Source organism: Heterodontus francisci, chromosome 6 (genome assembly GCF_036365525.1).
Source record: "Heterodontus francisci isolate sHetFra1 chromosome 6, sHetFra1.hap1, whole genome shotgun sequence".
Taxonomy (NCBI): domain Eukaryota; kingdom Metazoa; phylum Chordata; class Chondrichthyes; order Heterodontiformes; family Heterodontidae; genus Heterodontus; species Heterodontus francisci.
Window position 1 is genome coordinate 91,333,858 of NC_090376.1, and position 26,552 is coordinate 91,360,409.

At 42.0% G+C, this 26,552-nt stretch overlaps 1 protein-coding gene across 4 annotated transcripts in view; it reads right to left on the reverse strand.

Moving 5' to 3' along the window:
• The window catches only part of zmp:0000001236 (mastermind-like protein 2), a 456,887-nt gene that overhangs the window by 389,888 nt on the left and 40,447 nt on the right, over positions 1–26,552 (reverse strand). Inside the window, exon 1 of one of the 4 annotated variants that reach the window (XM_068034043.1) lies at positions 1,500–1,523. The exons of 2 other annotated variants lie outside the window; for them this stretch is intronic. The gene's annotated coding sequence lies outside the window, so the exon portion shown is untranslated. Of the gene's footprint in view, positions 1–1,242; positions 1,474–1,499; positions 1,524–26,552 lie in introns of those variants that run through there. One more of the 4 variants, XM_068034042.1, reaches the window with a different exon arrangement.

Genomic DNA, 26,552 nt, shown 5'->3' on the forward strand with positions numbered 1-26,552 from the left:
CTAGAGGAAGCAGGCTTGATGACATTTCCTTGTTCAAACTTTATATATTATGAAGTTTCCCTCTTATGTTCAGACACCTCCCAATGTCTTGATTGATCTGAGAAACTTAGGATGTGGCAAATCTCAGCATCATATCTTTCTGCAGCATATTGCTAAAGCATCCCAGTGCTCCACAGTACTTTTCATTTCAAAGGTACAAAATTTACAAAATCACCTCCAACAGAAATTATACAATTCAGAATCATTGTTTAAAATTCTCTCACTATAAAATAGCTAGTGACACACCCTTTCTTATTTTTCTCCCTTCAAATTGTTATACAATGTTGAAAAATGAAAAAAGAAATACTAGAAAATGGCATAGGTAAATGTCCCTTGGCTGTTTTTAGCTCTGACCCAGCTTGATCTGGTGTCATTGTTCACCAATATTAAGGATTCCCAGCAGATAAGCAATTGTATTGCATTCATCATTCCTTTATAAACAGAGCCATAGATTACAAAAGCAGGGAAGTTATGCTAAACCTCCATAAATCACTGATTAGGTCCCAGCTGGAATGTTGTGTCCAATTCTGAACAACACTCTTTAGGAAGAATATCAAAGCCTTGAGGAGGGTGCAGAAGAGATTTGCTAGAATGGTACCAGGAATGTGGAACTTCAGCTAAGTTGAGAGAGTGGAGAGCCGTTCTTAGAGCAGAAAAGTTAAGCGGAGATTTAATAGAGAAGTTCCAATTAGTCCCGCTACCCCACTCTTTTCCTACAGCCCTGCAAACTCTTCCTTTTCAAGTATATATCGAATTCCTTTTTGAAGTTGGAGACCATTAACATACATGTGAAAGCTGGTCCCTTGCTTGCAGATGACAAGGGGTAACATGTAGGTGATGAGTAAAAGGGAATCAAGGATGAAGTGCCATGTACACTAGAGCTGATGGTACCGGAATAGAAGAAGAAACTGAGGACACCATTACTAAGGCCACCGTTTCAGCTTCACTAATTCTCATTTCTGTTTCTAACTATGCTACAAACACACTCTTTATAGAAGTACTAATAATGGGCCTTCTACAATTACACACTGCAATTACTATGGTGATAAACTGCCTCAAGCACAGGCAAGTGAGAACAACGTCAAAGAGTCATGCAAGACATCACAAAACAGCACACCCTCAACAACAAAAAACAAATATATCCCATACACTAATATCTAATAAACCACCAAGAAAATAAATTGTAGGCTTGCCTTTACTTACAAGATTTATAAATCCTCAAGGTGGTGCAGACAGATAAATTTACAGTAAGTGTCAAGTCAGTTGATAAATCATCTGTTTAAAAATACCAGCTTTTACTGTGAAGAAGTAGACTCACACTACCAATGATATTATCTGATTGACTGCCGTCCACTCAACCCAAAGAATAATTAAACTCTCACTGTAAGCATTTTTAAAATTCAAAATCCAAAGACACACTGCTGTTATAAGTTGTTAATGGCAAAGCCTTCAATATGTACCTATCAGGGTGCATAAAATTTCACCACCGCCTAATCTGTCCATCAATGTGATCAAAGATCGAGTTATGTGCCAGTAATTTTCCCTGCCTTACGTCAGTAATTTGCTTTGGTTTCAAAGATTTGTTAATAATTAGACAGTTGGCTTGCATTGGTTTGTTCAGGGTGGCAGTAACCATTTAAGTGCTGGATTTGCTTTAGGACTTTCTGAGCTTGCTCTGGTTTTGCTAATGCATAATACCAGTAATAAAGCAGGCAGCTGCTGAATTTGCAGAGGTGAACAATAATAATTTTCACACTAACAAAAAAGAATTCGAACAAACTTCAATAGCATATGCCACTCTGAAAAAGAAATGTTGGAGAAATAAATAATTTCGATAATAAGTTCGACAATGGCTTTCAAACATTCAGGACATCGAGAAGCAATACAAAGCCAATGGCAATTTTTGAAGTGCAGTCACCGAAGACAAAGATACTAGGTAAACTCCTGTGCCTTCTATAAATAGTGACATTGGATTTTTACCGTTCACCTGGACAAGCAGATGGGGCAGCAGTTTTATGTCTCATCTGAAAGATGATATCACCAACAATGCAGCATTCTTTTAGGACTGCAGTGAAGAATGACATTTAAACTCAAAACCTTCTGACTTAGCAGTGAGAGCTAACACTGATTTTTTTTTAATGTTTTCCCTCCAAATTTCTCACCTGCTCTCATGAAAGCATTGAGTCCTGCTGGGCTACAACTGCAGTGACAGTAGGCATCTCCAATACCTCACCCAATTGCTCACTGTCTGTGTGTGAGATGGACAGTAAGTTATTTGTTCATGAGTGGGCGGGGGGGAGAGACAGTGGGGAACAAAGCCAGGCCTTATTATGTCCTCATTCATCCTACAAATGCAAACAAATTCAAAACCGAGGACAAGCACAATATTTTGAATGTGTCCATACTTGAAGTATTCACGAGAGAAAACAGCAGGAATGTGCCCGACCAAAGTTAATCCAAGTAAAATTAGTGGCTTTGATATAAATGAAATGGAAGTCCTGGACAGGCTGTTACAGCGCAAAAATAAAATATTCCCAGGGATAGATGACATTTATCTTAGAATCCTTAACAACTAAGGAGGACATTTTTGAGACAATGACAATCATCATGAGGAAGTCAGCAGACACTGAAGAGATACCAGTAGATTGGAAACAGGTAAACGTTGTGCCCATATTAAAAAAGGCAACAAATCAGACACAAGCAACTACAAGCCAGTCAGTCTTACTTGAGTCCTGCGCAAGATAATGAATTGATCATTAGATGTAAACTTACAGACTATCTGCACAATAACTCAGTAAACAGCAGGCAGCAGGGATTTAAAAGAAGACCCTGCCTGATGACCCTGCCTCACTTCTATTAGGAAGTAACATCCCAAGTGGACTGTGGTAAGCCCTACAACATGTTGTACCTTAACTTCCCCCAAGAAGCACTTGACAAAATTCCACACAGAGGCATTTTGGGAAAGCTCAGAGCTGTGGAGAGAGAGAATAAACAATGGGTATAGATATTAAACTAGCTTAAGTTTAGGAAACAGGTACCTGTTAGAGGGGTTACATCAAGGTGAGAGAATTGGGGGAGAGCGGGGTGCCTCAGAGATTAGAGTTGCAACCACCACTCCTTCTAACTGACATCAATGACGCTGACTTGGAAATCCTCGGCAACGTGATTAAATCTGCAGATTCACGAAACTAACAGGGGCAGTGGAATTGCTGGAAAAAAGAGACTCTCGGGACCTCAACATATCCCAAAGCATTTTACAGCCAATGAGATGCTTTAGTGGTATAGTCACTGTTGTAACGAAACATGGCAGCCAATTTGTGCACAGCAAGCTCCCACAAATAGCAATGTGATAATGAGCAGACAATCAGTTTTTGGTGATGTTGATTGAGGTTTAAAGATTTGCCAGGACAACAGGGATAACTCCTTCGCTTTGAAATAGTACCCCAGAACCTTTCACGCACACTCGAGAGAGCAGACAGAGCCTCTTGTAACATTTCATCTGAAAGACAGCACTTCTGACAGTGCAGCACTCCCTCAGTACTGCACTGGAGTGTCAACCTAGATTTTGTGCTCAATTCTCTGGAGTGGGTCTTGAGCCCACGCTAGCAGTGAGGGAGTTACTTACTGAACCACAGCTAACTACTCAGAAATCACACAATGAGTTGCACAAAATGCATGCGGGCAGAACAGTGATGAAATTTAATGCATATAAATGTGAAAGACTGCACTATGCAAGACAAATGACAATTTATGTACTCCATAAATGATGTTGGAATAGTTTAGTATAAAGTGGAATGAGATTTACAAGTCTACTAAGTGTCCAACCAATATCCAGCAAAGTCAACAAAACCAATAGAAATTTGAACTATGTAGCAAAAACAATAGAATCATAATCACACTGTACAGTAATCTGGTCAGATCACACCTGAGTACCATGCACAAGGGAAACAGTGAACCATCTGGAGGAAGTTCAGAGAAGAGCCACAGCTTGAACCTTACAACTTATAAATATATAGCACCTTTAATGTAATAAAATGCCCCAAGGCACTTCACAAAGCAAAATATAACACCAGGTCTCCGATGGAGATATTGGGCTGGATTTTAAGAGGCGGAGGCAAGCTCGAAACTTGGCGGCCTGCCTTTGCGGAACGCACATCAAAGAGCCGCTGCGATCTTAAGCGTGGCAGCTCATTTAAATAGCCGGGGGGGCCTGCACCCCCACCCAATCTCATGGAGGGGGCGGGCTGTCCCTCCCCGGAAATGGCATCAGTGCACAGGCGCTGGAGCCATTTTTAAAGGGCAGCCAGCCCTGCTGCCTAATTTATATTTTTTAAGTCCTACCCCCCAAAATTAAATAAATAAATTTCTAACGCCTCTTTCCCATCCCCCTAATAACAATTACAATAGCTATTCGCCCTTCACCCTCTCCCAAAACACTTACCTTTTACATCTGACCTTTCCCCAACAAACTGCACAAAGTTTATGGTTCACCCTTCCCATCATCCCCGCCACCCATTACATGTATTTGACCCCATTTCCCGCCCCCACCCCTCTGATAAACTTACCCCCTCCCCCCTCCCCACCAGTGTGGCGCATCATTTCACCGGATGAGACCCGAAGGTACAGAAGTGCTGGCCACCGCGCCAAAGATCACGGCAGGTCCTCAAAATCACAGGTAAGTCTATTTAAATTTCTTAATTTGAATGTTTAAATTGTGGCTCCGTCACCACGGAGCCTCGCCGCTGCCTGGAGTAGCAGGCCGCACCCCACCCCACCCACCAAGTCCGTGATGGGCCTCATCCGGAGCCACCTTCAGGCTGCCGTCACCCCCTGCCCCCCCAACCCTGCCACGGAAACCAACATCCAAGGGGAGAACAAAATTCAGCCTATTAGGTCTGATGACTGAAAACTTGGTCAAAGAAGTAGGTTTTAAGGAGGGTCTAAAAGGAGAGAGTTAGAGAGGCAGAGCGATGCATGGAGGGAATTCCAGAGCTTAGCGCTTAGTTAACTGAAGGTACGGCCACTAATGGTGGAATGATCAAAATCAGGGATCTTTAGAGGCCAGAATTAGATGAACGGAAATGCCTCAGAGGGTTACAGGGCTTGAGGAGATTACAGACTAGGGGAAAGGCCATGGAGGGATTTGAAAAGGATGAGAATTTTAAAATCAAGACGTTGCTTGACTGGGAGTCAATGTAGGTCAGTGAGCATAGGGGTGGATAGGTGAACGGGACTTGGTGCCAAGGCAGCAACATTTCGGATGATCTCAAGTTTACAGAGGGTGGAATGTGGGAGACAAGCCAGGAGTGTGTTGGAATAGTCAAGTCTAGAGGTAGCAAAAGCATGAATGAGAGTTTCAGCAGCAGATGAGCTGAGAGTGGGCGAAGTTGGGCAATGTTATGGAGGTGAACATAGGCGCTCTAAAATATGGTGCAAATATGTGGTGGGAAGCTCATCTCAGAGTCAAATATGACACCAAGGTTGCAATTAGACTGGTTTAACCTCAGACTGTTGTCAGGAGAGGGATGGATTCAATAGCTAGCGACCAAAAACAATGGCTTCAGTCGTCCCAAAATTTAATTGGAGGAAGTTTCTGCTCATTCAGTACTGGATGTCAGATAAGCAGTCTGTGACTTTAGTAACAGTGGAGGAGTCAAGAGAGGTTGAGCTGAGTATCGTCAGCGTACTTTTGAAAACTAATGCTCTGTTTTAGGATGATGTTGCTGAAGGGCATCATGTAGATGAGAAATAGCAGGGGGCCAAGGAGAAACCCTTGGGAGACACCAGAGGTAATGGTGTGGGTGCAGGAAGAGAAGCCATTGCCAGTGATACTCTGGATAAGTTTAGATAGATAAGAATGGAATCAGGTGAGAACAGTCTCACCTAGCTGGACAACAGTGGAGAGACACTGGAGGAGGATGGTGTGGTCAATGCATCAAGACAGGTCAAGAAGGAAAAGAAGGGAAAGAAGTGAAAGAAGGAAAAGTTTACTTTTGTCACAGTCGCATAGGATGTCATTTGTGACATTGATAAGAACTTTCAGTGCTGTAGTAGGGGCGGAAACCTGATTGGAGGCATTCAAACAAGGAGTTCTTGGAAAGGTGGCACCAGATTTGGTAGGTGACAGCACGTTCAAGGACTTTGGAGAGGAAAGAGAGATTGAAGATGGGATGGTAGTTTGCATGGACGGTGGGGGTCAAGGATTTTTTTTTTAAGTAAAGAAGTGATGATGGCAGATTTAGAGAGAGGGACAACACCTAAAGAGAGAAAACCATTAACAATATTGGCTAACACTGGGACCAGGAGGGGAAGTTGGGTGGTCAGCAGTTTATTGGGAATAAGGTTGAGGGAACAGGAGGTGGGTGTCATGGACAAGATGAGCTCAGAGAGGGCATGAGGGGAGATAGGAGAGAAACTGGAGGAAGATGCAGGTTCAGGGCTAGGTAGGGGTGGGGGGGGAGCTTTAGAGGAAGTTTGGCCCTGTGGGCTAGAGGAAGGGAGGGATGCGGCAGAGACAGTTGATCAGATGGTCTCAATCTTAGTGACAAAGAAGTTCATGAGTTCCTCACACTTATTGTTGGAGGTGAGGGTGGATCAGACAGGGGAAAGGAGTTTAAGAGGACAGTGTGCAGTAGAGAAAAGAAGCTGGGGGCTATCTTTACATTCCAGGATGATCCTGGAATAGTGAGCAGTTTTAGCAAACCAGAGCAGGACCCGATCAAAGACCTGAGTTTTGAGGAAAGACGGGGCAAATGTGACCTTTTATTATAGCTGTCAGCTGCCATGCTGCACAGAATAAGTGCTTGTCTAATGATGCTCCAGCTTTCATTAGCAGCAGTAGGAAGGAAGTGAAAATGCTCCTCATCTGTTGCCTTCCCTCTACTACTTTTACACATGCCTACACACATCATAACATTTGTTCAGCTGTAACAACCAAAAGCCATGTGTTTTGTAGAGTGGAACCCCAGAATGACAATTTTAATCTGGAATAGTAAGCATTCAGTTTCACTGCCAATACATAAAAAAAACTTCACTTAAAAGTACTTCACAGAGTAGCAGTAATGTCTCAGCTGGTTAGTGCACTGCCCAGTTTGGAATTTAATCACAAGACCAGGAAGATCCCAGATTTGATCATAATTTGTTTTGAATTGGCTGATCTCAACTCAGATGATATCAACACTACATTTAGCCTCGGCATTCCTTGGATGGGGAGCAGAAAGAGTGGTTTGGTTTCTCAATCCTTGTTGCTATTCTTTGACTCTTGATCAAAATTTTTTTTTAACATCTATTCATTTTCCCCCAATTAAAGATGGAAAGTTAGGGATTACGTGCTGTTTTGATTTAAAATTAAAAGAAGCAATTCCAATAGTCTTCAAAGGGTTAAGTACACCTCAAGTTGAGTGTAATATGAGCCAACTCCTTCCTTGCTCCATGTCGAGTTGTAAAAAATTAGAATGCCTGTTCTTTTGATGCTGTGATGATAAATGTGTTTCATTACCAAGCCCTTTTTCACTGTCAGTCTGAGACACAGGAAGCACGCTTTACTGCCTGGCGCCATAATTGTGACACTATGCAGGCTTAGATGGGCTAGAAAACATTAACTGCAATCCTGCATTACTGTACAACACCACAGGAAACAATACTGCACATTTACACTAAGACGACAAATTGGTATAAGGGAGTTTTTCCACTTGGAGCCAGCAAATTCTCCATTACAAAGCTGACTGTGTTTCTTAAGGCAAGAATAACTAAATAACAATCTCCTGTGACTATTTCACGTCAGAATTCATTAACCTCACTGAATAAGCAGTCATTCCATACAGCTATTATTAACAAATATCTATCATATTTTAACACAAACCGTGCTCTGACATTGTGCCAAGATCAAGGAGCTCAGGATCATGCTGGTTTGCTACAGCAACAAGTTTGTCGAATCCGTGGCCACTTAACTGGCACCTACATAGTGAACTCATTAAGAGCTCTCAGTCTCCACATGTATCTATCTGTTGTTGGTGCTAAAACAATGTTATTATATTTCAGCATTGGCCACTTAATACTTGCCAGGTTAAAGTGGAAAAACTGGTCACAGAAAAATTAGAATGGTGACAACACAGGAGGCCATTCGGGCTGTCATATATGTGCTGGCTCTCTGCAAGAGCAACTCAGCTAGTCCCACACCCCTGCCCTTTTCCTGTAGCCCTGCAAATTTTCTCTCTTCAGGTGCTTATCGAATTCCCTTTTGAAAGCCACAATTGAATCTGCCTCCACCACACTCTCAGGCAGTGTATTCCAGATCCTAACCACTCGTTATGTAAAAAGCTTTTCCTCATGTCATCTTTGGTTCTTTTGCTATTCAATCGGTATCCTCTGGTTCTCAAGCTTTCCCCCAATGTGAACAATTTCTCTCTATCTACTCTGTCTAGACACCTCATGATTTTGAACATCTCTATCAAAGTTCACCATAACTTCCTTGCTTTTGTACTCTATAGTTCTATTTATAAAGCCCAAGATGTTGTATGCTTTTTTTAACCTCTCAACCTGTCCTGTCACCTTCAACACTTTGTTATTGGACAATCTCTCCTAAATTTTGAAGCAGACTAACTCCCAAAGAAACTAAAAATTAAACCATTTTGCTACAAATCATCCCGATAGCATCACCATCATCATCATCAATTGGAAACTGGATTTAATGGGGAAATTCACAGTGCTTTCATTTCTTATTGATAGTATAATGGAACATCAGATGCAGTATAACACTTTGGAGTACATTACTTTCTCAGTAATATGAGTCATACAAGAGCTCTTAGACATCCAAATTCTGCTGCTGGGATCACACGGGAACAGAGCTACCACTGTGACGGCAGGGGTGGGGGGGCAAGGAGTGATTTCAAATATCCATTTTTTTATCATTATTTAGGCTTTGAATTAGCTACATCCATTGGGAACTGTGCGATAACCAAAAACCCCATTTTTTTAAAAATGGTGAAAATACACAGCAGGTTATCTGAAAGAGAAAGGCAGGTTGATGTTCTCAATGGAATGCTTTATGAGAACTGGCATGGTAAGGAAGCAGAGTTCTCCTGCGGGACAAGCTGAGAAAAGGGCAGAGGAGAGAACAATAAGAAGTCAAACCCTTCGCAACTTAATACAGCAAGGTGGGGGGAGGGGGGTGATGCAAGAAGAGTGCAGGAGGACAAACCACTATTCCTGCTAATGCCTATAAGGCAAGAACAGCACCAAGCTTAGCTGCAGTGTCTGCTGAGGTGGAATAGCCTGCAGAGACTCAGTGTTGAAACTTAAGAGATGAATAATGACTTCAGCAAGGTACAGGAGAGCGAGTGTTGCCAGTCGAGCATATCCTAACATGAGGAGTCAAAGCTTCAGAAGAGGGGCAGAAATTGACAAGTAAATGAAAAACAAATCAACTATTAACATTGCTAAAGTAATTCAGTCAAATTTAATGTACTGCTCCTTATCAACTTATAGACAGCCATAGGGGAGAAGCAGGAACGACAAAAATATTACACTTGGAATCCTAATAGATTTGAGCTTCCACCGTTCCTCAAGCACACTGTTTTGAGATTTGGGATGCTTCAAATAAATCTCTCCCAAATGCCAACGGTTACACAAAGATTATTGTCAAACATAAACCTATTGTTTCAAGGAAATTACAAAACAAAAATGACTACAAGAAATGCAATCTTAAAACTGTCAAGATTTATTCATTGTACATTACTTCCATCTTAAGCCTAACCCAAGCAGGTCAAGAGTATGCCTTGAGAGCAAAAATATGCTGGAAGTTTCTATGTATTTATTTAATATACATCCCTTCCCCCAAGTCTCAGTGAAGACCTGAGCAAGTAAATGTAAACATCCAAATATCTTAGTCCTGTTGTTGCCACTCAAGACACTCGCATGGATTCTGTGAACACAAGAGTCACTGGACGAGTCAGCATGGCGTGGCGAGGAGGGGGTGGGTACTGAGACACAGAAGGCCTATAAATAGTTATTAGTCTAGACTGGAAAGGTCCTACTTTGAAAGGGGTACTTGTCCCCACTACATCAAAGATCAAAGCACCGTTATATATCCAAGTGTCCATCAAATGGTGCTGTTCAGTGCACTGTAAAGTTGCACATTTTGGCAATTTAATGAGTTGCTATTGCTGATTATGCCAGCTCTAAATTCTTGCCAGTTCCTTTGCTTACAACTGAATATGACTGGAAGCTTTGTTTAGACCAACAGATTTTCTATAAATTCGCACATAATTCTGGACACGCTATTGATTCTTCTGGCTATCACTGGCTGCACAGTACCTTACTCTCATGAATAGAACCACAGCTTCTTATAGGCCCAGTCAACTTAAGATTTTAAAAAACTAAGCATTCTTTCAAAACAACAGTATAAATTAGATACCACTATACTTAAGCACAAGCTGCAAAAATATATAGGGCTGAATTTTACCGGCCCCTCAACACTCCAGGTTGTGGCGCGGGGGCCGGTAAAATTCTGCGGGGAGAGGCCCGACTCAACCTGCGAAGTCGAGAAGGGCCCGCCGCATATTCCCAGCGGTGGTGGGCCTCGGTGTGGGCCCCCCCCCCACTGCCTGGTGGCGGGCCCTTCATCTCCATATGCAGATTGCCAATAAATGTATGCAAAATAACTTACCTGCCGGCCCACGCCAACTTTACGGCCTCCGTTTGGCCTTCACGTGCCTTCGGCGCTCTGAGGTGAGAACCTGGTGGGGAGTGGGGAGGAATAAAATTTTCAGGGCAGGAGGGGTGGAGGAACGGGGAAATCAATTTTTATTGGATGTGGGGATGGTGGGAAGGGGTTGAAGGACAAAAGATTGAAGGTTGGGGAGGCGGTGGGGGGGGGGGGAGTTCAGGTATTTGTACAGGTAATGGCAATGAAATGACCATTGGGGGGTTGGGGAAGGGCCTCCATCACTTATTTTTATATTTAATAAAAATCAATTATATATTCCCGTTAAAAATTATAATTATTTGTAGGGGCTTAAAGCCCTTTAAAAATGGCACCGGCGCCTGCATGGTGGCGCTGGACGCCATGGCCGGGGTGTGGCAGCAACCCCCCCACACGGCATTGGGGGCAGGCACGCCGCCCTCACTATTTAAATGAGCCTCCGCACAAAATATCGCAGTGGCTCCTCGGCGGCCACTGAAGGCGGGCATCCCGCTGAGTTTAAAGGGCGCTGCAACATCGTGCGGTGCCTGAATAAAATTCAGCCCATACTCACCTTTAAGAAACACTGCAAATCTCATGTTATAATACATGAAAAGTTAAAAGAGCCAAATTGTGCTTTTTAAAAAATATTTAATCCACCTTTAGCAAGTTGATCAGCTTTCAAATTCTCAAGAGCAGAATATATTTTCTTATTGGTCAAACTAATTCCATCCGATCAACAGGCACCTATTCACAAATTTAAAGAGTAAACCAAAAAGCTTGCATCAGCACAGAGTGTAATACTTTTCCTAAACTATTCAATAGGTTGTCTACTGCCAGTCATTACCTCTGAATTAACTGCTGGAATCTCGGTCCTTGCCCAGCATGCAGTGCCCTCTGTACAATGCAGTCTGAATTCCCATTCAGACACACAATTCACTACCATCTGAAAAAGCGATTTACTTTTCACAGGAGGATAACTCAAAACAATTGGGTAACTCGCGTCCTACTGAGAATGCCAGTCAGCCGAACATAGGTGAGCTTTCTCTATCTGTTCTGCGTCTACAACATTACCACAAATAACATGGGAAAAAAAACAGAATTTTGTATTTCAGTTCTGGAGTCACTCTTAACCAGCATATGTTAGGATTTCTTTGTACTTTAATATCCTTTGCTTTAGAAATACAGTAAGGACTGAATTTGCTTTGTGCAACAGTATTTTAATTTTAAGGGAGATTCATAAATGCAGCCCTCTAGCCTTCAGTAACTTCAGACCTTAATTTCAACTTCCACTTTATTTGTAGTAGGGGATACTGATATTGTGAGACTATTTTAGAGGGAATGGCAAGGAAAGCTGGGTAGCATTTGGAATGGGGACCCTCCATTGGAACATCGTGCTCGTGGGGCAATCTGTATCCTCAATGTCTCCCTGTTTTTTCTTTTCCTAGGTTGCTGGGTTCTGTTCCACTTTACCAGATTGTCATGTAAGCACTTCAAACCCGCCTTACTCCCTATCGCCTAAATTACTCATATGTTGTGTGTCTGTTAAATGTCTTTAATTTCTTTCATTATGCTTCTTCCTCACGTCTCACATTAATAATATCACTTCAGTCTTTTAAGCATCTCCTGTTTTCCATCAAAAGACTTTACGTGTGTGTGTTTTAAAGACAGTCCACCTGTAATTTTTTTCCAGTTTTAATGAAGGGCCTTCTCCACACATGCTGAATAATCTGCTAAGTATTTCTTGAATTTTCTGCCTTTCTTTTGTAAGTGCTGTAAAAGTTTTTTTTCCATACTGCATGTATTTTGATCAATGCTTCATTTTGTTGTGATTCCATCCTCACATTGCACTATTACTTTAATTATTACTATTATGTGAATATTCATTTCATTGTTGAGTGATTCTGAAGGAATTAAACTTCAATAAAAGGTTTCTAAATAAAAATTTAGATACAAGTTGGGATGGTTTAAAAACCAAAACGCTCAGAGACCATCATTTTCTTAACATCACCTGACGAAACAGTTTATGAAGGTATTGTTACTATTTTAGAATTAGAATTAGAACATTACAGCGCAGTACAGGCCCTTCTGCCCTCGATGTTGCGCCGACCTGTGAAACCATCTGACCTACACTATTCCATTTTCATCCATGTGTCTATCCAATGTCCACTTAAATGCCCTTAAAGTTGGCGAATCTACTACTGCTGCAGGCAGGGCGTTCCACGCCCTTACTACTCTCTGAGTAAAGAAACTACCTCTCACATCTGTCCTATATCTATCACCCCTCAACTTGAAGCTATGTCCCCTCGTGTTTGCCATCACCATCCGAGGAAAAGGACGCTCACTATCCACCCTATCTAACCCTCTGATTATCTTATATGTCTCTATTAAGTCACCTCTCCTCCTCCTTCTCTCCAACGAAAACAACCTCAACTCCCTCAGCCTTTCCTCGTAAGACCTTCCCTCCATACCAGGCAACATCCTAGTAAATCTCCTCTGCACCCTTTCCATAGCTTCCACATCCTTCCTATAATGCGGTGACCAGAACTGCACGCAATACTCCAGGTGCGGTCTCACCAGAGTTTTGTACAGCTGCAGCATGACCTCGTGGCTCCGGAACTCGATCCCCCTACTAATAAAAGCTAACACACCATATGCCTTCTTAACAGCCCTATTAACCTGGTTAGCAACCTTCAGCGATTTATGCACCTGGACACCAAGATCTCTCTGTTCATCTACACTACCAAGAATCTTCCCATTAGCCCAGTACTCTGCATTCCTGTTACACCTTCCAAAGTGAATCACCTCACACTTTTCCGCATTAAACTCCATTTGCCATCTCTCAGCCCAGCTCTGCAGCCTATCTATGTCTCTCTGTACCCTACAACATCCTTCGGCACTATCCACAACTCCACCGACCTTAGTGTCATCTGCAAATTTACTAACCCACCCTTCTACACCCTCTTCCAGGTCATTTATAAAAATGACAAACAGCAGTGGCCCCAAAACAGATCCTTGCGGTACACCACTAGTAACTAAACTCCAGGATGAACATTTGCCATCAACCACCACCCTCTGTCTTCTTTCAGCTAGCCAATTTCTGATCCAAAGCTCTAAATCACCTTCAACCCCATACTTCCGTATTTTGAAGCTGCTATTACTTCAGTCCCAGATCAGCAATGCTTCCAAGTCCAGAATTTTATCGAAGCCTGGGTTGTCCCACCAGCGGGACTGAAAGCGGGATCCGAGCCCAGGTGGATGGACAGCAAGAACCTGGGTGGCAATTTACCGGCGGCACCCAATTGAGAATGGCTGATAGAGGTGGCCGCTGCTGAGGCTGCGGGAAGAGGGGGGGCCTCCATGCTGAGGTGCCCTTGAAGGCCAGCTAAGTTTTTTTTAAATCTAATGTGCCGGTGCCAGGTATACAGGCCCGGCAATCGGGGCGTGGATCTACCCTCCAGCGGCAGCGGGGGGCTCCACTGTAGGCCATGAAGCGGCCATAAAGGAGGGCCTCCCCTGGGAACCTGCTGCGGTTTATCTGAGGTTCTCCCCCTGTAGCGGCAGCCCTTCCCAACACTGGTAAAATGAGGGGGCGGGAAGTGGTCGATAATTGGCCAATTAATTGCTTTAATTGGCTGCCCATCTCCAGTTGATGAGCGGCCACGCCGCTGAGGTCCCCGCCCTTGAGAAAATCTTGTGTTGGTGGGAAGACGTCAAGCTCCTTTTCTGACACCTTCCACCACCATTTTATGAGGCCTCCCGCCTCCCAGCCCATCTCCAGAGGGCTGGTAAAATCCAGCCCCAAGTACTGAAGATAAAAATTAACAACAAATATAAAAATAAACAAGCTCATAGCTTTCAGGTGTGTCTAATGATACAGTTTAAGAGAAAAATCAGTTTGAGTGCTATAGGTACTCAGTCTAGGTCAGCAGAAGAGTTATTGCCGCTAAAGACGTACTGGCAGCCACTAAGCCATGTCCTCATGACTCAAACCTTTTCAACACTGTTGAATTTTATGAGACTGTATCTGTAGCTATTAAAGCTTGATCAAAAACCAGTGGCGCAGTAGTTAGCACTGCAGCCTCACAGCTCCAGCGACCCAGGTTCAATTCTGGGTACTGCCTGTGTGGAGTTTGCAAGTTCTCCCTGTGTCTGTGTGGGTTTCCTCCGGGTGCTCCGGTTTCCTCCCACATGCCAAAGACTTGCAGGTTGATAGGTAAATTGGCCATTATAAATTGCCCCTAGTATAGGTAGGTGGTAGGGAAATATAGGGATAGGTGGGGATGTGGTAGGAATATGGAATTAGTGTAGGATTAGTATAAATGGGTGGTTGATGGTCGGCACAGACTCGGTGGGCCGAAGGGCCTGTTTCAGTGCTGTATCTCTAAACTAAACGAAACAGTTCCCCCTGGATCAACTGGCTTATCCATTGAGTAACTGAGCCATACGAAACAAGTTCAATGCTTGGTCTATGCTAAGTTAGCTGCTGTTGGCTATGCCAATACAACAGTGGTGCTGCAATTAGCCATAGCACCCACAATAGAGAGAAGGGGGAAAATTTGAGTTTTCTCTCCTGGTCACCATCTAGCAATCCCTGCTGAAATTGCACAGACTCTGAAATCAAACAGCATTGGGCACATCTCTGATGCCCTTGTGGTTCTCTGGCCTCACTAGAATCACACATGAAAACAACAGCCACTGGTCCAGAAGGCAACAGGTGCCAATGGATATCCATGCCAATGGAACTGGAGGAAAGGGTAGGGAAGAAAGCTGGAAGGAAATTTTAACCCTAATTGCTCGTCAGAAAACGGGTGCGTAAAATCATGCAAGTCACGTATGCACCCTGGATTAAAACCAGGAGCCAACCGTTGCGCATTTTAACCCAGGCCGATGGCAAGAACAGCCACTTTCACTGAGAGGGAACCTGCATGTGGGAATCTTAGCTTAGACAGAGGAGACGAACTTCAAAACTCCTCTGCTACACCAGCTGAGCTCAGCTAACTTGGCACAGGCTAGGATCAAACCTGTCTGTATTGCTCAGTTACAATGCCAATACAAGACTCTGAGACATCAAGGAAGATCCTTCTGACTGAAACGTTACTCCTGCCAGTATGTGAAACTTTCATTATGCAGAGAGACACAGCAGCACTGATTGACAAGGGCATGTTTGTACAGCCCTCACAACTTGTCCATAATTGGCTCTAGATATTACAAGAGGATAGTAAAAAAGCAACTATTTTCACTTTAGACAACAAGCATATTGAGGCACTGCTTTTATTCAACAGAACATAATTAACCTGTCTGATTCCACTCACCTGATTGTCACAGGTGCAGAATGAAAAGAATTATTTAGTTACTCCTCCCCAGAGTCAATGACAACAGAATCCACTATAGTAAATATTTCAATGGCTGTATTACATTGCTAATTAGCATATTATTGTGGATTTCCTGCTTCAACTGCAATAGGAATATTGGATTAGATTGCTATTATTTGTCATTGAGGACTTTACTCTTCCTGTTTGTTAGTCTATGGTTGTGTGGTTATAAACCTGATATACGCCCTTTTAAAAGGGCAATTCAACACATTTTTAAAAAAAATGCATTTCAACAGTCTGCTCATAAACCAAATCTTTCATTGTGTGGTTTACAAAGTACCATTGCAATAAAACACATTACTTCAGTTAAGGGGTGCTACAGGGGCCATTTTGACCAGGTAACCATTGAGTTCATAAAGCAGAGAGAAACCAAAATTCATTCACCAGACATGTAGTGAAAAAATACTGTTTGCAGAGTTCTCCACAAATTCACCATGAACAATTCAGAACAGTGGGCAGAAGATTCTGTGTGTGAACATACTCCTGAAATGGGCATGTTCCTTGTTAAACAGTTAATGCAGATCTATCACCGAAACGTTAACTCTGCTTCTTTTTTCACAGATGCTGCCAGACCTGCTGAGTCATTCCAGCATTTCTTGTTTTTATTTCTATCACTGTTTGATTGTCTACCTGGGAATACTCAAAGATGGACAGACACCAGAACATAGGCTTTACAAGCAGACCTCTCCACTCAGTCCATGCAGCTTGCTTACTGAAGCCTGCAGCAGCATCAACTTAGGCACAGGCGCTATAATATAAACGAGATGTCGCTAGTGTCTCCAGTGGCACAGAGTTCCACGCAAATTATTTTTTCTGACCACAAGCAGTTTTTGAATCATGCTTGCTCACATGTTACATCATGTGCATGGGCAGATGATTAAAGGCACAACTGTTCCTATGAAAAACACAGACAATTATTTTTGTATTGCCACCAAACCTCTGAAATCTGCTCCGCGATACTAACACAGAGAAAGTAAATATAAAACTGCTTCCATTTGAAGCACCACTGTGCTGTTAAACTGATACCACACACTGACCATGTGATAACTGTTCCTTAAGAACTTTAGTTAACATGGTCGCAAATCTAGATGAGAGGATTAGTTAAATAAAAATTTTAAATTTGTTTCATATTACTTACATCTATTTAGCTGAGAACTCACCATCCCATCACTGTGCTCTCTATAGAACCGGTTGCCATTGGTACGACATTTCATAAACATTGCAAAATTTCAAAATTAGGCAGCAACTTAATATTAGTCAACTCATTTATTATTGATAAAAGTTTCCACTAAAATAAAATGTAAAGTAGTATCTGGAATGTGATTATTTCAAGTTACCTCAATTCTACCTTTCCATCTCGGCTTTCTGTCACTTTCACTAATTTTCAGTCAGTCTAGAGAGCACTGACACTTTCTGATGTATGGCATCAGCAGTGCCAACAACCACTAGATAACTTTCCCTAGTAACCGTTCTTCAGATTTGTCTTAGACAGTGAGCGTTGACAGGCTATTCCACTGCAGAAGGCTGACAGCTAATACTGATCCTGTCCTGAGTGACAGCCATTTTCCACCAGTGGTCACCACATGTGTACTTTAATGCCATGTTACAAGAAGCAGCATGTCCTTTTAACATTAAACTTTACAGAGAATGAATAATAAACAGGAGTGAATTCACCGTGGTTCAGAAGACATCATAAACCCCAAGAGCAAAGTTCAGTGGTGCATTTGTACCCTGAAATCCAGTATTTCGCCTGCCTCAAAATCACTGCTTGTTTTCTAAAATGATATATAAATACATTAAAAATCTGCAATTGCACTAATTTTCTGTCCAGAAACCTTACTTCCTGTTGTCACAATGATTTTATGTCAACAATAACAATGAATGTCGCTATGTAAACCATTATGATGCATAAATCTATGAAGAATATGGCCACACTTGTTACAATGGACCCACAGCGGCCTTCAGATATTCTTTCCATCTCCGTCCTCAGCCCCAGTTGCTTATTGTCCATCACAGCCTGTCCTGAAGCTGATCCTGGATTAATAATTATTTTAAACTTTATATTAGATAGCTTTCTTTATATTTCCATGTTCCTACATGATGTTTGCACCTCTCCAAGGCTCTGGGAAAGTCCCGACCCGTTCCCACCTCCGACGTCCTTTACGTAGGGTGGGGGGCGAAAAACTGCCTGCCCACCCCAGTCCAATCAAGGCCCTTAAGTGGCCACTTAACGGTCACTTAAGGGCCTTCGCCTGCCTCCATGCGGATTTTACGTGTGGAAAACAGGCGTCCTGGAGCCGGGAAAAGCCGTCTGGGAAAAGCAGGCGGCTTCTCTGCGTCCCGGGAGGGGGGGGCCTGCTCATCGGTGACAGGGTGCCCGATGGAGGGTTGCCCCCGCTACCCCAACCACCCCCAGCACCCAACACGCCCCCTTCCCCCCAACTGACCACCCTTGCCTCGCCAGGGCCCGACCGATTACCCCCGGTGAGGCAACTAAAACCTACCTGTCTTCCCAACTCCATGTCTTTGGCTGGTCTGCAGTCCCAGCAGTGGCCACCGCTCTGGGTGGCGCTGCTGGCACTGGTCCGCTGATTGGCCGGCAGCTCAATGATGTAGGACTCCCTCCCTCAAGCGGGTGGAAGACACACCTCGGAACAATTAATGCCTGTGGTCCCGTAAAATGCGGGTCGGATCCCCAGGCGAGGCGGAAGCAGGTTCGCACCGACTTTTCAATGACTTTTCAACGACTCTGATTAATGTTTCCTCGTCTCATTGGACCTCTAGTTTCCTCCCCCATGCCTTGCCATGTCAACTGTTCTCCTGGCTTCCCTCCCATTTCTGCTTCTCGCCCACTCCCATTAAAAATACATAATGTTTCCCACTCCCATTTCACTCTCAGCTCCTGTGTTGTTTATTTAGGCCTAGTCACGCTCATTGCTCCAGTGTAACCTCTCTGGCCTAGTGGCATCACTGTGCCATCCATATCTTAGCCTAAATGATCATTTGTCTATAGGGTATAACAACAACAACCACCTATATTTATATAGCACCTTTAACGTAATAAAACATCTCAAGGTGCTTCACAGGAGCATTACAAAACAAGATATGACACCAAGCCACATAAGGAGATATTAGGTCAGATGATCTAAAGCTCTGGTCAATGCGGTAGGTTTTAGGGAGTGTCTTAAAGGAAACCAATCAATACAATCGATCTCCCATTGTTTTTCCAACTTCCTACTCGCAACACAATGGAAAATGCCCAATGTTTTAATTTTAAGAAATATATCCCTCTCCGGTCCAATTTTTTCCTTGACTGGCAGAAAACAATGATATCCAGAAATCTTGTGTTGACTTAAGAATTAATGATCGTGGCAGAATCACTGCAAACTTACCAAGTGACAGTCCACCACTGATTTCCAGGAAATAGCATGAAAGTACTTTTATACTAGAAAAAAATAAAAGTAACCACCTGTCCTGTTTAAAGAAACCTGATGATGTCAACATAGCAACAAATCAAACATTAATGAAAATTTAGGGTCAATAAAACGAAATTAATTAACTGGGGTCCACCCTGCAATACAAGCCCTAGGATTCGGATTAACTAGCAGTTTTTTTAGAGCAGTTTAACCCATCCGGAGAGTCCATTAGTTCTTTTAAAAAAAAATGAAGGATATTTGATTACCAAAATAACTGGCTGGTACTAACCTAATTGTTTATGGGAATGGACCAGTCATAAGCAAAGTATTCATATGAACCCAAACCTGATTTGGCACATTTGAACAGTATATTGGTATATTCTGGGAAATTTCACAACTGGGAAAGAAACTGCCTCACTTGAAACTTGTGGGAGGAGACTTCCAGCCTAACTATTAAAGGCAGCAGATTACACGTTTAACCATTTAAGGACTGTAGTGACATTCTCCACCAAATTTAAAAATACGGAATAACATGTTTATAATTGCTTGGAGTGCATTATGAACAAATATTTTTAAGTTATAGAGTAACTGAAGCAGCAAGCGAAGACATCAAAAATGTTGCTTTAAAGGGTAGATAAGTACAAGGTGAAGAAATCATGTCCAACTCCCAGTGCACCAACATGTAGCCAATTTGACCCAGCATTATAAAATTTACAGAAAATAATTTTGGCATTTATGATAGAAAATTCTGAATGAAAAATCAATCTTCAAATTGTTAAAAGAGTAGTCTTCACTCAAAATAAAAGCACTCTTAATTTTTCTCTTTGGCTGCCAACTTTGGTATTCTGAGTCCGAGCTCTATCATAGAACATTAATGTGAGTTAACTACTAGTTAAATAATCTGTACTTAAGATATTTGTTATGTTGTTTTTAAGCGTACTTGATATTTGCAATTCATCAGTCAGCATGCAGACTTAAAAGGCATCACTAGACACATCCATGTTGCCTCTTGAGCAACCATAGTTCAAAATCATCCCCCAAGGAAGGACATGCAAGACATGTGAAGAGTGGAAGTGTAAAGAAAGTTTAAACTAAAACAAAAAATTAAGAAAAGACAAAAAACTACAATGTCTGGAAAAATTTAAAAATTTAAAACTGAAAAAAATCTTTAAAGGTGTACATAAACTCTTCTTTGACAAAAAGCAGGAGTTGTATGTGCTCAAACATAACCTGCTACTAAACTACTCCCACTACAGCACGAGGACAGTACTGATTGATTTTTAAAGCTCTTAAAACCTGAAGGGAGTAAACATCACAGATTCTCTTAAGGCATGATTAAAGGTATATTCTCTTCTGCCCTATATTGAATTACCTTCTCCATAACTTGCTTCCCTTTAATAATGCTGCAGTCACCAAGTTGTAAATCATACAAGGTTGGCATGCTTCCCAAGGAAACACAGCCTCCCTTAAGTCTTCAGCTTTTCCATGACAACATCACATTCATCCAACTTGCAAACAATTGTTCGACCCACAATGGTTCCATCCGTTCAGCTAAGTGAAGCATTTCAGGCCAGACAGCCTTCGTGGACTAGCAGTAATTACTCTGTGCCAATCAGACTACAGCTAATATCAGCACAGCCTCCTGCTTAAGTCTACCTCCTTGTCGCTTCGAATATAGTAAGATGACATTAATCTGACAAGCGCCTAAAGAACCTCCACATTAGTGAAGTATTTGATTGGAGATTACACCGAGAGGAAACTTCTTAATATTTTGGCTGTCAGTTTTCTCTTGGTTTTTCCAGTCACGCCTCCATAGCTCTATAAATGTTGGAGATTTTACAGGATGTGATATCCTCCAAGAACACCTGGGTACTTGCCTTAACATTCTATACTAATTATGTCCAATAATTCAACTGTAAATGTTGTATGTTTAATTCCTGAAAATAGTTAGAATGAGAAATACTTATCACTTGGTTTAGAACTGACCCCTCCTCCTACCACACACATCACTTGCCTAGGTCATAAACATGCCAAGCTTGTAAATGTTGCACACAAGGTGAAAAAGACGGAATAATTGAAGTTGCTAACAAAACCAAATTCTTTTGTTCATGAACTTCACTGGTATTGCCTGAATTTGTTCTTGTTAAAAATAATTTTACAACAGTTTTGTTTATTCCCAAAAGATGACCTCTAACCTTTCTCCATAGACAAGGCACTCCTGCGAAGTGGAAGTAAAGCCCAATTGGGGCTACTGAAGTGCAAACTGTAATCCCCTTCCACAGCATGGACAAAATCTTTAAATACACTTGTGTCATTTGGCAACAAGTTCTTTGTATCTGTCAATTTTTTCACCTTACCTCCCCAAGATGTTGACTCTGCTGTAGTGCAGGAAATAGGTAAGCACCCTCCACTACCTCACCCAAGTGAGCATTATTCATGAGTAATTCTAGGCAATGTCTATCAACAGGCTATTTATCTACAGCACACAAATAAATACCAGGCTGATTCTGTCATCAATCGACATGTATGCAAGCACACATCCAGCAGGGCCTAGTGGATGGTAATCAAAAATGGAAATACCCAAGTTATTTTGTATTGGGTTTAGTTGCATTTGTATTAGTAGCATTGTAGGGCATTCTGGAGAAAGTCTTAAGACTTTGGTAAAGGTTAACTAACAACTCTATTATTTACAATTACTATATATACTCTCCGCAAGCCATCTAAGCCAGCATCCTTTGTGCTGCTATACCTTCTTCTCAAGCCTATCTTATGTGACTGTTAGAGCATCGCTTGTACAGTGGGAGGGGTCTTTCTGTCTTCAATATGAACCCTTTAAATCCTTATACTAAATTTCCTGCCCAAGTCTTCATCCAACATTTTTCCAAACATATATACAATTTATGATGTCACCACTACTCTCTCTCGCCAACCCCCACCCCCCCCCCCCCCCAACCCAAGTCTCTGACTTTACAGATTTAGTCTCATCGGAGGTTTGACAACTCTCTCCGATCTGGTTGGTAATCTGTCTGGGACAATCAGTAATCTTCGTTGAAAGTCTGGGGTTGCTGACTTGGTTTTTTGTTTCTACAGGTTGTAGTATTCCGTTCAGATTGGGTTTATTCCTCTCCATCTGGACCTTGCAGATGGATTACTGGCTGTTGCTTTTGCGGAATAGGAATGATATTCCTCTGATTCCTTCATATTCCCTTCATATGTTCATATAACATATGATTACTGATAGTCCTCATGTTAATGGATTACTGTACCTTCACATTCCAGGTCATGTATCCAAACTTTTTGACCATTGTTTAATTTGGGTAAGCTTCTCGCTTGAAATCTCCTATTGTAGTTCCGGATTTGTTTCCTTCTGTAGGAGTTTTCTCTTTCTCGTAGTCTTGAGTCTTCAATCTAAGAATTAATTGTTGAGGCAATACTGGAAACTGTGTTCTTAGCTTCCTTCCCATTAGTAATTCTGCTGGTGATAATCTGCACAGCAGTGACATTCAATGTTAAACTAGGAGTGAGATAGTAAGATCTTCATTTTTCTTGAGTAAAGATTTTATGGTTCTCACACCGCGTTATGCCTCAATGGACTGTGGATACATCAGTGTGCTCGTAAGATGCTGAAAGCCCATCTTCACGATAAACTGGGTAAAACATTTGTTCGCAAATTGTAGTCTGATAATATTTCATCCGGAATCGCATGTGTTGCGAAGATGTCCATAAGGATTCTGATAACTAGCTTGGTGGCTGTACAATGTAATCGTTGGACTTCTATCCTCCTGGAAAAGTAGTCGATATGATGATTATATGACTTCTCACCAAACTTGAATAAATCCATGCCTAGCCTTTGTCACAGTTTAGTTGGAAATTGGGTAGTCAACAGCGGTTCGCACTGTTCTGGCTGCTGTATCACGCATGTCTGACAGTTGTTGATCATGGTCTTGATATCCTTAGATATGCCAGGCCATCATACTGAAGACTGTGCCCTCCCTCTGCACTTGGTTATACTCAAATGGCCTTGGTGTAATCGATCTAAGATATTGCATCTCATTGAAGTAGGAATAACAATTCTGTTTTCGCAAACTAATAAGCCATCAATTATGGTAAAGTATTTCCTATACTCATGGAACGCCTTCATTGTTCTCCTGGACATTCTTGTGGCCACCCACGTGTACAATATTGTCTAATGCAAATGCACTTTTCATCATTCTTCTGTGCTTATTGTATTTCTCGCAGCTTGTGTGTGCTTGTTGGCCAACTTTGTGCTGTGTGTTGCAAGTATGTCACATACGAAATACACGTCTTCCTGTGATGGATGATCCACGTTGCCCTTGATAACTCATTGGCTGATAATTGGAAGGAACTGTTTACCTTTTTTTGCTTGACTTCAGCTACCTTTTCAATCAACTGCAGTTCCAACCATGCATTCCTGCTCAGTAAAGAAAATTCTTGATTGTGTAAGATGAATAAAGTCTTTACCAGTTGTCTTCCTTTACGCTGAAGAGTTGCTTGCAGTTTGCCTTTTACTCGCAGTTGTGGCCCACCTGGACCATGCAACTGTATATCTGCCAGTTGCAGGTAATGTCTGTTAACCCATGGCTCTTGTTCAGACAATACCGTAATGCTAGCCTCTGTGTCAAGCTTAAAATTAGGTGAAGTGTCCATTCAGGTAGATGTCTGCTGTCAAGAAATCTTGGTCCGGATTACTGATTTCTCCCAAGAACTCTCCTGGTTCTTTCTCTTGTGGGTATTGCTGTACTTGATTCACTGCTGTTTGCATGAAGATCTTCAGCTTTGTAGCTTTAAGCGAAGAAATTTTGCTGTGGTACATCTTCCCATAGTGTCCTGTTTTTCCACATTTAAAACACTCAGCTTTACTTGCTGGGCACTGCTCTCGTCTGTGGGTCTTCTTGGCATCAAAACACTGGCAAGGTTTTTCTATTTCATGCGCCTTCTCACCTGTATGTTTCCTCTGTTCCTCAAAGTGTTTCCCTGGCTTTGGCTTAACCAGTTAGACGGGTATTGGACTCCTTCTCATCCAGGGCTTGTCTTCAGCTCATAGGATGTCCCTATTCTGTTTGTGAACTTCAGCCTGTCTTACAGTTTGAATGGCCTTTTCCAGTGTAAGATCTTCCTTGGATTGCAACAGGTCTGACAAAGATTCATCCGCTATGCCGATGACTATCCTCTCTCCTATTAGTTCTGCCTTTAATTCGTTGTATTTGGAACCTTCTGCCAATTTATACAGGTCATTAACATAGGAGTCTATGGATTCGCCAATCATCTGCGTCTGCTTATTAAAATTGACTCTTTCCAAGATTGTACTGGTATGGAGGTCAAAATACTTATCAAAGGCTTGAAGTACCTCTTCGAATTTATCAGTAGCCTCGTTGATCCCTTGTCGGACAATTACATCGTCTGCAACTGCACCTAATGAATGTAGGAGGGTCAACATTTGTTCCACTTCAGATTTTGTGTGGCGTTGCGAAGCGATTCTAAACTTTAGGAACCTTTTTCTCCATAACAGACAGTTTTGAATCTGATTGGATGCCTCTTGATTCCAGAAACTCTCAGGTATTCCCAATTTTGGATCCATATTGCTTTATTTAATAGACTTTCCAGGGTGGTCCCCTTTCTTTAAGAAATTCTGCTCGTTTATTTTTTTCCAGGCTTGCTTGCCTTAGTGGGGGTGTCCCCGCTGTTTTGGGGGTTTCCCACCCTTTTCTGGAGCTCCCACGCTTTTTGGGGGTTTCCCGTTTTTCGCCCTCACGTTCAGCCAGAGTGAAGGATTGGGTTTCTCCCCATTTAAAAAAAAATTTCTAAGCCTTTAGAAAGATACTGCAAGTTTTTCAAAGGGCTTTTAAATCGATCCAAGACCAACGGTATCGTGACTCACCCAATCACTGGATTTTACTTGCAGGCCACCATGCTTCAGTGGTACAGCCTGTATTTCTGTGCTCTGACTCACCACAGCCTCTTCTGCAGGTTAAGTAGTTTTGTTACTGTACCGGACCAGTATTTATCATTAAACTTCTCTGTTGTTCACCTGGTGTTTCTTCCAAAGGTAAGGAAATCTTCAAATTCTCCTGGTCACTTTCACTGCTGCTTTATCGTTGTTTTACTGTTGCCACCATATTGGGTTTAGTTATATTTGCATTAGTAGTGTTGTAGGGCCTTCTAGAGAAAGTCTTAGACTCCGGTAAAGGTTAACTAACAACTCTATTATTTACAGTTACTATATACACTCTCTGCAAACCACCTAAGCTAACATCCTTCGTGCTGCTATACCTTCATCTTCTCAAGCCTATCTCATGTGACTATTACATCATCACTTGTACAGTGGGAGGGGTCTCTCTCACTGTCTTCAGTATTAACCCTTTACATCGGTATACTGTATTTACCTTTCTTGAACCTGGGATACTGAGGTGAACTCCAACATCATTTACTTCCACCCCAGCTGCGACCATCCTCGTGGCTCAGCCACTCATTGTATCAATTCACTGAGCCATTTAACCGCAACAATATTTGAACAGTTTAACCCTAATTCTGCCAAATAAATTAAATGTGACCTGGAATTTTGAGCCGATAAAGAATCAAAAGTAGCAATTATTGCGCTTACATATTTAGACACCTTTCTGTTGATTATTTTTAACAAAATACGTAACACTGCTGTACTGGGTAAAAACTGTCCTTTCAGTGCTTCCTTGAATTTTCTGTTTCTCAACTCCCACATATCTCTGCAGTTTTTAATTCTCATGTTCAAACCAGCTTCCATTTTCTATTCAGCCCTCAGGATGTAATGACATCTGTTTCTTCCCCATAAATTCTGGGTGAAGGGTATTACGTAAGTTTATTGCTCCTTTGTAATGTTTACTTTGTCCTCCAACTCTCCTAATATTCTCATTCCTTTTGATGTAATTTGTGCATTAAGAATTTGTGCAATAATTCTTGTATATGGAAATCCAGAAGCTTCAGCCACATAAAGTATTGTCAGCTCTCCTCCATATACCCAAGTAGGTACTTCTTTTAATGCACTGG